Below are 13,849 nucleotides of genomic sequence, written 5' to 3'. Positions count from 1 at the left end.
CACCCTTTTTTGAAGCTCACCCTTTTTTTTAAGTCTATTAGAGCCTTTCCAACCCCATTGGAATCCATGCATTTGGTGCCCTGCATGTAGACACATGGATAGGGGGGCAGCGCCCATGCGCCCCTAATGGACAGGCTGCCACTGATGGTGAAGGGTTGTTTTTCAGGGATTGGGCTTGGCCCCTTAGTTCTTAACAAAGAATGCAACAAGAAATGTAAGTGTAGCACTGGTGTTTTTGCCTACTAACATAATGCAATGTAAGTCTATGAGCAGTGTTATAGCTTAGCATTTGGCACCATCTAGTGGCCAAAACAGGAAATGGACTTCAATTATTTTCCTTCTTCTATAGCACTAGAAAGATGACAGGAAGTGACTGTTCTGTTTACATTTTACTGTGACCTACCTACCCAGAATGCCAGGTGACCTACCCATGATCACCCCTCTACTGAACTGGATGCTGGGTAGGCTATAAAAGAGCCCGTTCGACCACCATTTTCTTTCTAGACACACGGCCTGCCTGCAAGGAGGTGTATGTGTGTGCGTGTGCGTGCGTGCGTGCGTGTGTGTTCTTGTGGAGTGGAGGCATCCATCTGTTTGGACCCAGTTTGTCACCCATAGTTTTCTAACACACTTTTTAAACACCCAGACTTTAACACAGTGTTGCTGGGACCTGTAGTGCCACGGAAGAGAATTTATTAAAGAGTCTGAGTTTAAGCAGGCCTCAAGCCTACCCTTCACCTTACTATTAGCACAGTGTTATCCAAAGCTAATTACACCAGAGGCAGTTGCAGGTGTACCACACTACAGGAACAGTTCTAATATTCACCTCCCATTAACCCTTTGTTGTTCCACTGTTGGATTACAATTGTTACAACATCTATAGCTAGCAGAAGAAAGAAGATCAAAGACTGCATCTTTTATTGCAAGGCCTTGCATCTTATTAAAGTAGGGGGAGCTCCCTAGTGATTGTGTTGTACTGCATTTAACACTTTGCATTTTTGTGTTCACCATTAGGGATGAGCCGAACACCCCCCGGTTCGGTTCGCACCAGAACTTGCGAACGACCCCCGCGTTCGGTACGAACGTTAGAACCCCATTGAAGTCTATGGGACTCGAACGTTCGAATTGGAAAGTGCTAATTTTAACGGCTAATATGCAAGATACTGTCCTAAAAAGGGTTTGGCGACCTGCCTCCTGCCTCAGGGGACATGGGTCACTGCAAAAAAAAGTTTTAAAAACTACCGTTTTGGCGGGAGCACTGATTTTAATGACGATTAAAGTGAAAAAAAAAAAGTGAAATATTCCTTTAAATATGGTGCCTGGGGGGTGTCTATAGTATGCCTGTGAAGTGCCACGTGTTTCCCGTGTTTAGAACAGTCCCTGCACAAAATGACATTAAACGGAAATAACACCATATAAAACTGCTTGTGGTTTTAATGTTATATCTGGTTCCTGCAATATGGTTGAAAATCATTCAGAAAAATGGCATGGGTAGCCCTCCCTGCCCATTACCAGCCTATTTGGGTCTTGTACGCATATTAAGGGGAACCCCGTACCCATATTAAAAAAAAGGAAATGCGTGTGGCCCCCAGGCCCTATATACTCAGAACAGCAGTATACAGGCGGTGCAAACAAGACAGGGACTGTGTAGGTTTGTTGTGTTAAGTTGAATCTGTTTGTCATTTTCAACCGGTACATTTTTAAAGTGTAGCTCCAGTCAAAAAAACTATCTTTAAGCTTTTTGGAAAACATAGGGAAGGGTTATCACCCCTGTATAATTTGTTTTGTCGTCCATCTTTTTTCATCTCACTTGCTGCTGTCTCCTTGCGTTTGCAAGTAGGAGATGTTTGTAAGTTGGATGTTTGAAAGTAGGGGCCTGCCCTATATTATAGCGGTATGTACTGGGTACAGAGCACGCAGACAGCACGCACTATCTCCTAACACTACTGACTGCAAGCTCTATTATTAACCACTTGTTAGCCCAATGTTTGCATAAAGTGAAAGATGAAGTTATGCTGAGTAAATAGATATCAAACATGTCACTCTTCAAAATTGCACATGCCCGTGGAATGGCGCCAAACGTTGCTACTTAAAAAATCCCCATAGGCGATGCTTTAATTTTTTTTTTACTGGTTACATGTTTTGAGTTGCAGAGGAGGTCTAGGACTAGAATTATTGCTCTCGCTCTAACATTCTCGGGGGGATACCTCACATGTGTGGCACATGCGAGCACATGGGGACATGGGCGCTTTAATTTTTATTTTATTTTTTTATTGTTCATTTTACTTTATTTATTTTAGTTTGACATTTTTTTCCCAAAAATATATTTTTGATCACTTTTATTCCTATTACAAGAAATGTAAACATCCCTTGTAATAGGAATATGGGGTGACAGGTCCTCTTTACAGTGAAATCTGGGGGGTCAATATGACCCCACATCTCACCTCTAGGCTGGGAAGCCTGAAATAAAAAATAAAAAAAAGATTCTGGCTTTGATTGTACTGGCGAGTTGGTAGAAGCACCGGAGGGTGGTGAGGGGTGGGGGGCGTCTATGGCTGGGTATTTCAGGGTATCACCGAGTATGGCTGGGTATCTCTGAGTATGGCTGGGTATGGCAATTTATGGCAGGGTATTACAGAGTATTGGCCGGGTATTGGCGGGGTACTACAGAGTAATAGCAGGGTACTGCAGAGTATTGGGGGTACTGCAGAGTAATGGCGGGTACTGCAGAGTATTGGGGGGTACTGCAGAGTAATGGGGGTTACTGCAGAGTAATGGGGGTACTGCAGAGTAATGGCGGGGTACTGCAGAGTAATGGCGGGGTACTGCAGAGTAATGGCAGGGTACTGCAGAGTAATGGCAGGGTACTGCACTGCAGAGTAATGGCGGGGTACTGCAGAGTAATGGCAGGGTACTGCACTGCAGAGTAATGGCGGGGTACTGCACTGCAGAGTAATGGCGGGGTACTGCACTGCAGAGTAATGGCGGGGTACTGCAGAGTAATGGCGGGGTACTGCAGAGTAATGGCAGGGTACTGCACTGCAGAGTAATGGCGGGGTACTGCACTGCAGAGTAATGGCGGGGTACTGCAGAGTAATGGCGGGGTACTGCAGAGTAATGGCAGGGTACTGCACTGCAGAGTAATGGCGGGGTACTGCACTGCAGAGTAATGGCGGGGTACTGCAGAGTAATGGCGGGGTACTGCAGAGTAATGGCAGGGTACTGCAGAGTATGCACTGGTATTGCAGAGTATTGGCAGGGAATTGAGGGGTTAAATTCGGTGAGCAGCGATGTGGGCACTGCAGATGCAGCCCACATCGCTGCTGACACCGATCTCTTTCCCCTCCGCTGTACCGATCGGTACAGAAAGGGGAGGGAGGAACAGGCGTCATAACATAACGCCGGTTTGTTTCCAAGTGATCACTCCGTCATTTGACGGAGCAATCACGTGGTAAACGGCCGCTATGGACCCGGCGGTCACGGATGCTCTCGAGTGCGCACACCTCGGGGCACGCGAGAGCAGAATTCTGGGAGGCCGTTAATTAATGGCCTCTCTGAGTTAAACAACCGCCCTGAAGCCGTTAATCGGCAATGGGCATTTGTTAAGTGGTTAAAGCTAGATCACTAGCTATATAGGTGAGGTGAATATAGTGGTGTATACTGCAGTCAGGGCACAGACAACAACCACTACACAGCAGCAAGATAGGAAATCAGCCAAAAACGATTGGTGTGTACTGTGTTGAAGGTACACAGAACACCCACTGCTTCAGATGCAAAGTAACACACTACAGGAGGCCGCCTTAAAGGCGGCCTTATATAGTGTGGGGCGTGCACTACACAGCCTAAGCTATGATTGGCCACAGGCAGGATGCCTGTGGCCAATCATGGCTCTCCTCGCTGCCGGCGCTGCGATTGGCCAAGCATGCGGGGTCACAGTGCATGCTTGGCCAATCATCGGGCAGCAATGCACTGCGCCAACGCAGTGCATTGTGGTCCGCGCGCGCGTCACTCGAATTTTGACGCGAACGGCCAAAACGTTCGGAATTCGCCAAACGCACGAACAGCCAATGTTCGAGTCGAACGTACGTTCGACTCGAACACGAAGCTCATCCCTATTCACCACAGTGTGCTGGAAGTGGGAAGGTGCCCAGAGTAAGACTTAGTCACTCTGAGCACTAGTCCCAATTGGAGACACATTCTAAGGGATCATATAAGACAACTGTACATGTACAAACTGTTGTGCTGTTACATTATGTGGGTGTGACAGTGCAAATGCTGTAATTACTATTTTACACTAACCCCGGTGAAAATACGTTTCTGGTTAAGTACTATTTGTGTGGAGTGTTGTTCCTTTTCCAGCAGGTGGAACATCGGATACCCAGGTAATAACAAAGGTATACTATTATTATATTGCATATTGTGGGCTTGTCCTTCACTATTAGATTCACACCAATATTGCACCACAGCTGTGTCAAGGGGACTGAGCCAAGTCATTGGGGGATTAATAGCAGAGTACAGGCCCAAACAAATTCAGCCGCTCCTTCGAGGGTCAGTGCTACAAAAGGGTGCAATTAGAGCAGCTAAGATAGAAAACGAAAGACACGTAGTGGAGGAGAGCAAAAAAAAAAAAATCCCAAGAAATTCTTTAACCACTACAATACCGGGGGGCACTTTCACCCCCTTCCTTCCCACACCAATTTTCAGCTTTCATCGCTCTCACACTTTCAATGACAATTGCGCGGTCATGCTACGCCGTACCCAAATGAAATTTTGATCATTTTGTTCACACAAATAGAGCTTTCTTTTGGTGGTATTTATTCACGACTCAGTTTTTTATTTTTTGCGATATAAGCAAAAAAAGAGCGGAAATTTTGAAAAAATAAAAAAAACATTATTTTCTTCTTTCTATTTTAAAAGAAATCCAATAAAATCGAATTTTGTCATAAATTTAAGCCAAAATGTATTCTGCTACGTTTTTGGTAAAAAAAAAAAATTGTAAAGTGTATAATAATTGGTTCGTGTGATCACGGACATATGTACGCAAATGATCATGTACAGATGTGTGCAGGTGATCACGGACATATGTGTGCAGATAATCATTGGGGACATGTGATTTTACTGTTACATATGTGGGGGACATGTGTTTTTATTATTTGGGGACATGTGTTTTGAGGACATGTGTGGGGACACTAGGTTGGTGATCAGTGAGTAAAAAGCTCATATTCACTGATCACCAGCCGGCTGCAGTGATCTGTTCTCCTCTCCTCAGCGATGACTTCTGTGTGAGGAGAGGAGAGCCGATTGCCTAGCAACCGGCTCTGTGTTTACATCACATGAAGGCTGTGATTGGACACGGTCGTCATGTGATCAGGAGGCCCAATCACAGAGCTCTCCTGCCACTTGGAGATGCGCCGTGTCCGGGTGACACGCGCGCATCTGGATCGCACAGCTGCGTGTGTCTGCGCGCGATCCCCCTACTGAACGGGACATTCCTGAACATCTACTCAGAAGAAGAGAGCGCCCACCCGGCCGTATATATGTACATTGGCTGGGTGGGAAGTGGCTAAGTATATAAACAGTAAAAAAGGGAGGACAGCCCATATTGGCCCCATAAAGAACGTGGAAGGACATCTGGTTACAAAATATGGAGATATGGCGAAGGTATTGACTTTATTCTTCTCCTCAGTCTTCACAAGGGAATTGGGGGCTTCAGTAACCAAAACTGCAGAGTTTATCCTCATATCACATCACAGGAAGCACCTCCATGGCTAACAGAGGACAGAATTAGAAATAGACTTGGGAAACTTACCATTAACAAATCACCAGCTCCAGATGGCTTGCATCCGAGGGTACTTAGGGAACTCAGTCAAGTAATTGCCAGACCATTGTTCCTAATTTTTACTGACAGTCTACTGACTGGAATGGTACCAGCTGATTGGAGAAAAGCCAATGTAGCACCAATATTTAAAAAAAGGGCCCAAAATACATCCCTGGAATTACAGAAATAGTATGTAAGCTCTTGGAGGGGATGATAAGGGACTATATACAAGATTTTAGTAAAGAGAACGGTATCATTAGCAGTAATCAGCATGAATTCATGAAGAATCGTTCTTGCCAAACCAAACTATTAACCTTCTATGAGGTGGTGAGTTGCCAGCTAGATAAAGGAAGGCCCATAGACGTGGTGTATCTGGATTTTGCTGGATATTTCTGGATAATAAGATACGTGGCTACTCATTAAAATTAGAAGAAAAGAGGTTTAACCTTAACCACTTGCTGACCGCCGCACGACGATGTACGTCGACAGAATGGCACGGGCAGGCATATGGGCGTACATGTACGTCCCTGCCTTCCCGCGGGTGGGGGGCCCGATCAGGCCCCCCCGGTGCCAGCGGCGGTCGGTATCCGTTCAGGAGCGATCCGGGATGAGGGGGCAGCCATTCGTTCATGGCCACCCCCTCGCGATCGCTCCTGACGAATAGAAGTGAAGCGTGACATCACTTCCTCTCCTGTAATGTAAACACAGGCAGAGGAAGTGAGGTAATCTCTCCTCCGTGTCGGTATTTTTCGTTCCGGCACAGAGAGAGGATCGGTGAGTTGCACCAACACACCACACGTACAGTAGAACATGCCAGGCACACTCTCACCCCCCCTTCACCCCCGATCACCCCCCCAATCACCCCTGCACCCCCAATCACAGTGACACAATTGCATTTTTTTTTTTTGCATTGGTGTCATTTATGACTGTAATAACTGTTAGGGCAGTTAGGGTTAGCCCCCTTTAGTTCTAAGGTACCCCCCCTAACCCCCCCAATAAAGGTTTAACCCCGTGATCACCCCCCGTCACCAGTGTCACTAAGGCTGGGTTCACATTGCAGCGGTTTATGAGAACGGATGTGATTTGCACCGCACTGCAGTGCAAATCACATCCGATCTCTGTGCGATTAGAGTTCAGCCATACAGATAGTATGGCTGAATTTGCGTCGCACCCGCCGCAAACTCGCACGGGACCCTTTTTTTGGTCCGCAGCAGAATCAGATCGCATGGGTGTTCACACCATGCGATCCGATTCCTGTCCGAGTTTGCAGATCGCACTGCGATATGCGAACTGATCTGAGGGTGTCATTAACATTTCACTGACACTCCCAGCAGTTCGCATAGGGCAGTGTGATACGGGAACCCGCCGCGGATTCGTGTCGTTCCCGCATCGCTCCAGTGTGAACCCAGCCTAATAAGCGATTGTTTTTCTGATTGCTGTGTTAGTGTCACAGGTGACGCTAGTTAGGCAGGTAGGTATTTAGGTTCGCCACAGCTTTTTATAGCGCCAGGGACCCCCATATACTACCGCATAAAGCCCCCTGATTGCCCCCTAGTTAACCCTTTCACCAGTGATCACCATATAACTGTTACAGGTGACGCTGGTTGGTTAGTTATTTTTTTATAGTTTCAGGGCACCCGCCATTATTACCTAATAAAGGTTTAACCCCCTGATCACCCGGTGGGTGATATAAGTTTGAGGGTCAGATAAGGTCTGCGTCGCCCCAGGCAGCGTCAGGTTAGTGCCAGTACCGCTAACACCCATGTGCAAAGCATACACCTCCCTTAGTAATATAGTATCTGATCAGATCTATATTAGCGTCGCCAGCAGTTTAGGTTTCCCAAAACGCATTGTTAGCGGGATCAGCCCAGATACCTGCTAGCACCTGCGTTTAGCCCCTCCGCCAAGCCCAGATCAGCCCACCCAAGTGCAGTATCGATCGATCACTGTCACTTACAAAACACAACACACATAACTGCAGTGTTCGCAGAGTCAGGCCTGATCCTGATTTTTTTTTGTAGCGTTTTGATACAGTCGCTGACAGCCTAGGTGCTTTTTTACCTGTGAGTCTCACTAGTGTACCCCTAAATTTAGGGGTGTCTACTTTCCAAAATGGGGTCATTGGGGGGGGTTTGTGCCATCTTGGCATTTTATGGCCTTCAAAACTGCGATAGGTAGTGAGGAGTAAAATCAAAAATTTACACCCTTAGAAATCCTGAAGGCGGTGCTTGGTTTTCGGGGCCCCGTACGCGGCTAGGCTCCCAAAAAATCTCACACATGTGGTATCGCCGTACTCAGGAGAAGCAGCAGAATTTATTTTGGGGTGTCATTTCACATATGCCCATAGCATGTGTGAGCAATATATCATTTAGTGACAACTTTGTGAAAAAAATAAAAAATAAATAAAAGTTTGTAATTTTCCCGCAACTTGTGGCAAAATATAAAATATTCCATGGACTCAACATGCCTCTCAGCAAATAGCTTGGGGTGTCTACTTTCTAAAATGGGGTCATTTGTGGGGGTTTTGTGCCATCTTGGCATTTTATGGCCTTCAAAACTGTGATAGGTAGTGAGGAGTGAAATTACAAATGTACGTCCTTAGAAATCCTGAAGGCGGTGCTTGGTTTTCGGGGCCCCGTACGCGGCTAGGCTTCCAAAAAGTCGACCACATGTGGTATCCCCATACTCAGGAGAAGCAGCAGAATGTATTTTGGGGTACAATTCCACATATAACCATGGCATGTGTGAGCAATATATCATTTAGTGACAACCTTGTGTAAAAAAAAAAAAAAAAAATTTTTGTCATTATTCAATCGCTTGAGGCAAAAAAATAAAATATTCAATGGGCTCAACATGCCTCTTATCAATTTCCTTAGGGTGTCTACTTTCCAAAATGGGGTCATTTGGGGGGGTTTTGTACTGCCCTGCCATTTTAGCACCTCAAGAAATGAGATAGGCAGTCATAAACTAAAAGCTGCGTAAATTCCAGAAAACGTACCTTAGATTGTAGATGTGACAACTTTTGCGCAAACCAATAAATATACAATTATTGACTTTTTTTACCAAAGACATGTGGCTGAATACATTTTGGCCTAAATGTATGACTAAAATTGAGTTTATTGGATTTTTCTAATAACAAAAAGTAGAAAATATCATTTATTTTTCAAAATTTGTGGCCTTTTTACGTTTATATCGCAAAAAATAAAAATCGCAGAGTCAGTCAAATACCTTTAAAAGAAAGCTCTATTTGTGGGAAGAAAAGGACGCAAATTTTGTTTGGGTACAACATTGCATGACCGCGCAATTACCAGTTAAAGCAGCGCAGTGCCAAATTGTAAAAAGACCTCTGGTCATTGACCAGCAAAATGGTCCGGTCTGAAAGTGGTTAAAAAAGAAAAGAAGGAAATAATGTGCTTCAATCATCCTGATACCATAACAACCATGGTGCCGGGATGATTGGAGCGCCAACACCAGGTGTTTGGAGTATCTTTATCTGCTGATTGATAACCTTTCTGGAATACATATTTGTATTGTGGTGTAGGAGATACAAGAAATTCTTACCTCTGTGACACGCTCAGATGGATCTCGCAATGTTTCACTTCCTTATACAGTCTCTTGTATATATCACCCCATCCCCCATAGCAGGAAATCACGTGTTTTCTGAGCTCTCTGAGAGGGACGTGTACAGAGCAGAAGAATAACCTCGCCCTCTCATTCCTATCAGGACTTCACAAAAATCACATCCAATAAAATGTTCTTTTTTTTTTTTTAACGCAGTACAAATGCATATGCAAAAAAAAAAAGTTTGTGTATTTCAATAAACCTCATTTATACCATTGTGTTGTCTTTATGTGCGTTTATAAAAAGTACAGCTTGCTGCATTTTGTGTGATTCCATCAAAACAATCAAATCCACAAACAATTGAATAGCCTTAATGTCTCATCCGATCAATTTTGATAGGATTCGATCAAACTGAGTCAATCGGTCAGGGCGGAATATTATCATTTTCAATTAGTCAGCAGCACTGAGAAACACTATATTACCAAAAGTATTAGGACACCTGTCTTTACACATATGAACATTAATGACCCCCCCAGTCTAAGCCCCTGTACACACGGTCGGAGATTTCGACAACCAAATCTGTCGGATTTTGTCCATCGGATCTTGTCCGAAACTGTTGCATACACACACGGTCGGACTAAGTTGTCGAAAAATCCGATCATTCAGAACGTGATGACGTAATTTCGTTACGACGGGACTATGTTCAGGCTAGTAGCCAATAGCTTTGATGTAAGAATTTGATCTGAGCATGCGTGGCACTTGGTCCGATCAAAATTCTCTACACATGATCGGAGTATGTCCGATCGAACCAGTTGGTCGGGAAATATTTCCAACACGTTGGAAAATTGGGTCCGATGGATATTCCGACTGAATCAGTCCGATGCAGACCACACACAGTCGGATTCTCCAACGACACGGTCTGATAGGACACATTCCGACGGATTCTCCGACCATGTGTACAAGGGCTTAGTCTGGATGGATCAATATTGAGTTGGCCCTTTGCAGCTATAACAGCCTCCTCTGGGAACACAAGGTTTAGGAGGGTGTCTAGGGGAATTTCAATTTAAATTGTGCTGGTTTATAACAGATGATCCCAACTGATACCTTAACCTCTTGCTTACTGGGCATTTAAACCCCCTTCCTTTCAGCGCTGTCACACTTTGACAATTGTTCGGTCGTGCTGCACTGTACTCAAATGAAATTGTTATCATTTTCTTCACACAAATGGAGCTTTCTTTCTTTTGGGGGTATTTAACCACTTGACCACCGGGCACTTAAACACCCTTAATAACCAGACCAATTTTCAGCTTTCGGTGCTCTCACATGTTGAATGACAATTACTCAGTCATGCAACACTGGACCTATATGACATTTTTGTCCTTATTTTCACACAAATGGAGCTTTCTTTTGGTGGTATTTATTCACCGCTGGGTTTTTTATTTTTTGTGCTATAAAAGAAAAAATACAGAAAATTCTGTAAAAAAATGAATTTTTCTTTGTTTCTGTTATAAAATTTTGCAGATTAGTAATTTTTTCTTCATAAATTTTGGCCAAAATTTATACTACTACACAAAGGCATGATGAGTTTTTTGAAGTTGTAATTTTTTCCCACAATTCTTCGCAAAATCAAGATTTTTTTAACTTTTTTTTTCACAAAATTGTCATATTATCAGTTTATTTCTCACACATAGCATATGCATACCACAAATTACACCCCAAAACACATTCTGCTATTACTCCCGAGTACGGCGATACCACATGTGTGAGATTTTTACACAGCGTGGCCACATACAGAGGCCCAACATGCAGGGAGCGCCATCAGGCGTTCTGGAGCACCCAGGACAATTCTGACATTTCTCTCCTACATGTAAAAATCATCATTTATTTGCTAGAAAATTACATAGAATCCCAAAACATTATATATGTTTTTTTTTAGCAAACACCCTGGAGAATACAATGGCGCTCGTTACAACTTTTTCTCTCGCACGGTATTTGCACAGCTATTTTTCGAACGTGTTTTTTTCAGAAAAAAAAACTTTCATGCTTAAAAAAATCAAAAAATAAAAAACAGTAAAGTTAGCCCAATTTTTGCATAATGTGAAAGATGAAGTTACGCTGAGTAAATAGATACCTAACATGTCACTCTTCAAAATTGCACACGCTCGTGGAATGGCGCCAAACGTCGCTACTTAAAAATCCCCATAGGCGACAATTTAATTTTTTTTACTGGTTATATTTTTTTAGTTACAGAGGAGGTCTAGGGCTAAAATTATTGCTCTCGCTCTAACGTTCGCACCAATACCTCACGTGTGTGGTTTGAACACCGTTTTCATATGTGGGCGGGACTTACATATGCGTTCGCTTCTGCATGCAAGCACATGGGGATAGGGGCGCTTTAAAAAAAAAAAAATTATTTTTCATTTTACTTTTATTTATTTTAGTTTGACATTTTTTTCCCCAAAAATAAATTTTTTGATCACTTTTATTCCTATTACAAGGAATGTAAACATCCTTTGTAATAGGAATATGGCATGACAGGTCCTCTTTACAGTGAGATATGGGGTCAATAAGACCCCGCATCTCACCTCTAGGCTCAGAAGTCTGAAAAAAAAAAAAAAAAGGATTCTGGCTTTGATCGTATTGGCGAGTCGGTAGAAGCACCGGAGGGAGGGGTGGATGTCTATGGCTGGGTATTGCAGGGTATCACCGACTATGGCTGGGTATCTCCGAGTATGGCTGGGTATCTCAGAGTATGGCTTTGCAGGGTATTGCGTTGCAGAGCATTGCAGGGTATTGGCGGGTGTTGCAGAGCATGGCAGAGTGTTGCAGTGTATTGGCGGGTGTTGCAGAGCATTGCAGAGTGTTGCAGGGTATTGGCGGGTGTTGCAGAGCATTGCAGAGTGTTGCAGGGTATAGGCGGGTGTTGCAGAGTGTTGCAGAGCATTGGCGGGTCTTGCAGAGCATTGCAGGGTATTGGCGGGTGTTGCAGAGCATTGCAAAGTGTTGCAGGGTATTGGCGGGTGTTGCAGAGCATTGCAGAGTGTTGCAGGGTATTGGCAGGTGTTGCAGGGTATTGGCGGGTGTTGCAGAGCATTGCAGAGTGTTGCAGGGTATTGGCGGGTGTTGCAGAACATTGCAGAGTGTTGTAGGTTATTGGCGGGTGTTGCAGAGCATTGCAGAGTGTTGCAGGGTATTGGCAGGTGTTGCAGAACATTGCAGAGTGTTGTAGGTTATTGGCGGGTGTTGCAGAGCATTGCAGAGTGTTGCAGGGTATTGCAGGGTATTGCAGAGTGTTGCAGAGCATTGCAGAGTGTTGCAGGGTATTGCAGAGTATTTCAGAGTATTGCAGGGTGTTGCAGAGTGTTGCAGGGTAATGGCAAGGAATTGAGGGGTTACATTTCGGTGAGCAGCGATGTGGGCACTGCAGATGCAGATTTCTTCCCCCTCCGCTGTACCGATCGGTACAGAGAGGGGGAGGGAGGAACCGGCGTCATAACATGACGCCGGTTTGTTTACAAGTGATCACTCCGTCATTTGACGGAGCGATCACGCTGTAATCGGCCGCAATGAGCGGCCGTTTACCATGATCCGTGTTGAAAAACTTGTTTTTAACAGTGTTTTGTACTAGCGTTTATGGGCGTTTTTTTATAAAAATACACAGAGGACACTCCAAAAATCCCACATTGCATTGAAAAAATAGAACGCAGAACGCAAATTAACGCACGTTTATGTGCTATGTGTTAAATATCATGTCTGGGGTGTGTCTATAGTATACCTGTAAAGTGGCACATTCTTCCCGTGTCTAGAACAATACCACAGCAAAATGGCATTTCTAAAGGAAAATTGTCATTCAAAAAGACCCCCCTGTGACATGCAGACTGTGACCCCCCTGTGACATGCAGACTGTGACCCCACCTGTGACATGCAGACTGTGACCCCACTGTGACATGCAGACTGTGACCCCACCTGTGACATGCAGACTGTGACCCCACCTGTGACATGCAGACTGTGACCCCACTGTGACATGCAGACTGTGACCCCACCTGTGACATGCAGACTGTGACCCCCCTGTGACATGCAGACTGTGACCCCCCTGTGACATGCAGACTGTGACCCCACCTGTGACATGCAGACTGTGACCCCACTGTGACATGCAGACTGTGACCCCACCTGTGACATGCAGACTGTGACCCCACCTGTGACATGCAGACTGTGTTGCCTGTGACCCCTGTGCCAACCAGCCAGCCTGTGTGTAGCCGATACAGTTTATTGCTGTCCCTTCCTCGCAAGAAGCCTGTGTCCCGCTGTGTCTTCATGATGCAGCCGATCAATTGGCGTGTGAGGGGTTAATCTAACTCAGCTGTATTAGTCGGCAGTAACTCTGCACTTGGTTTGTTTTGTCTGAAACTGGCACATTTGATGTAGCAGCAAAGGATACCTTCTTTCATGGGATACCGATCTGCATGCTAC

The 13,849-nt window shown here is 44.8% G+C and overlaps 2 protein-coding genes across 4 annotated transcripts in view; one reads left to right on the top strand and one right to left on the bottom strand.

Annotated features, from left to right (window-relative positions):
- Positions 1-13,849, top strand: part of LOC143958272 (NACHT, LRR and PYD domains-containing protein 3-like) — a 535,368-nt gene that overhangs the window by 469,240 nt on the left and 52,279 nt on the right. The window lies entirely within an intron of this gene.
- Positions 1-13,849, bottom strand: part of LOC143958206 (NACHT, LRR and PYD domains-containing protein 3-like) — a 177,532-nt gene that overhangs the window by 134,516 nt on the left and 29,167 nt on the right. The window contains exon 1 of one of the 3 annotated variants that reach the window (XM_077467750.1): positions 9,380-9,466. The exons of the other annotated variants lie outside the window; for them this stretch is intronic. The gene's annotated coding sequence lies outside the window, so the exon portion shown is untranslated. Of the gene's footprint in view, positions 1-9,379; positions 9,467-13,849 lie in introns of those variants that run through there. 3 annotated transcript variants of the gene reach the window in all.

This window comes from Lithobates pipiens, unplaced genomic scaffold, assembly GCF_037356315.1.
Source record: "Lithobates pipiens isolate NorthernLeopardFrog02 unplaced genomic scaffold, aLitPip1_a1.2 Scaffold_102, whole genome shotgun sequence".
Lineage (NCBI taxonomy): Eukaryota > Metazoa > Chordata > Amphibia > Anura > Ranidae > Lithobates > Lithobates pipiens.
The sequence above is the reverse complement of the archived record's forward strand: the minus strand, read 5'-3'. Positions and strand labels throughout refer to the sequence as shown.